Here is a 1679-nt window from a genome sequence, read left to right as displayed (position 1 = left end):
GGGTAAAGTCTTTAGTACAGGCATTTAAAATGTTTTCAATTTCTATTGTCAGATATGCATTCTCAACAGGTTGGTTTTGACATTTTTCTTCAACACCATAGCTATGTCTTTCCTACTGCTAAAGAAAATTGAAAGGTTTGTAGTAACCTTTAAGTAAGTAAGTAAAGTCACTCAGTCATGTCCGACTCTTTGTGACCCCGTGGACTGCAGCCCACCAGGCTCCTCAGTCCATGGGATTCTCCAGGCAAGAATACTGGAGTGGGTTGCCACTTCCTTCTCCAGGGGATCTTCCTGACACAGGGATCGAACCCGGGTCTCCTGCATTGGAGGCAGATGCTTTAACCTCTGAGCCACCAGGGAAGTCGAATTTAATTAGCAGTCCACTGACTGCAAAATGTTGTACAAGATACAAAGATGGTCATGAGCCCAATGAAATTACAATGTCATTGAGATTACAATATATTAAAATAATGAGAGAAAACAGTCATACAATATAACAATATGGTAGATGTTACAGAACAGTATACAACAAATGAAGGTCACAAACAAGAGAGATAATACCCTCTCCTGGAGTTATCTAAGAATTCTTTCTGATGGAGTTGAAGCTTGATATAATCTGCAATATCTCAGAAAAAAGGCCATACATTGAAACATGTATAATATCATGTAAGAATCTAAATGCCAGTCTATGTCTGATGCAGGATATGACACGCTTGGGGCTGACGCGCGGGGATGACCCAGAGAGATGTTGTGGGGAGGGGGGTGGGAGGGGGGTTCATGTTTGGGAACGCATGTACACCTGTGGTGGATTCATGTCAATCTATGCCAAAACCAATACAGAATTGTAAAGTAAAAATTAAAAATAAATAAATAAATTAAAAAAATAAAAAAGGCCATAGCCAGATATTTTTAATTTGAAGTAATCCTTTTAGAGTTTGTATTATTTAGGATCATTCTGGTTGCAATTAATGGAAAATATAACCGAATGTGGCTTTCATGATAAACGAAATATATTAGCTAGCAAAACTAAAAATTCCACTAGTAATGTAGATATCAAACACAGTTTGACCAGGGACCTAGTTATATTCTTTTTAATTATCTTGGCCCTAAACTTCAATATCCTCAGACTGTTTTCCTTCATGCTTGCTTGATTGCTGCATTCAACAGCAAGGGCTACATGCCTCTTTGTTCACATCAGGGACATAGAGAGAGTTTTTTTCTACAAGAATCCTGAGTTTTGCTCTGATAAATCTGTCTTGGGCTTCCCAGGTGGCACTAGTGGTAAAGAACTCACCTGCCAATGTAGGAGACATAAGAGATGTGGGTTTGATCCCTGGGGTGGGAGGATCCCCTGGAGGACATGGCAGCCCACTCCAGTATTCTTGCCTGAAGAATCCCATGGACAGAGGAACTTGGTGGACTATGGTCCATAGGGTCACAAAAAGTCAGACACAACTGAAGTGACTTAGCATATGCACACAAAAGTTGTCTTATGTCCTATCACAATGACCATGGGGACACTTTGTACTAGTTGTCTCTGGTTTGGGACACATACCCATTCTTGAACCAAGCAGCAAGGGAAGGAGGAAAGGGGAATTAAGAACTATGTCTTAGAAATAATTGAAGGTGGGGAATAAATTGGGAGATTGGGATTGATATATACACACTACTATATATAA

General features: G+C 39.8%; 1 non-coding gene across 1 annotated transcript; it reads right to left on the bottom strand.

Annotated features, from left to right (window-relative positions):
* Positions 1–287: 287 nt before the first annotated feature.
* Positions 288–360, bottom strand: TRNAW-CCA. The gene has a single exon. It is a non-coding gene; the product is annotated as a tRNA-Trp (tRNA).
* Positions 361–1679: the final 1319 nt, after the last annotated feature.

The sequence above is a fragment of the Oryx dammah genome, unplaced genomic scaffold (genome assembly GCF_014754425.2).
Source record: "Oryx dammah isolate SB20612 unplaced genomic scaffold, SCBI_Odam_1.1 HiC_scaffold_28, whole genome shotgun sequence".
Classification (NCBI taxonomy): domain Eukaryota; kingdom Metazoa; phylum Chordata; class Mammalia; order Artiodactyla; family Bovidae; genus Oryx; species Oryx dammah.
This window is presented reverse-complemented; position numbering and strand designations above follow the sequence as displayed.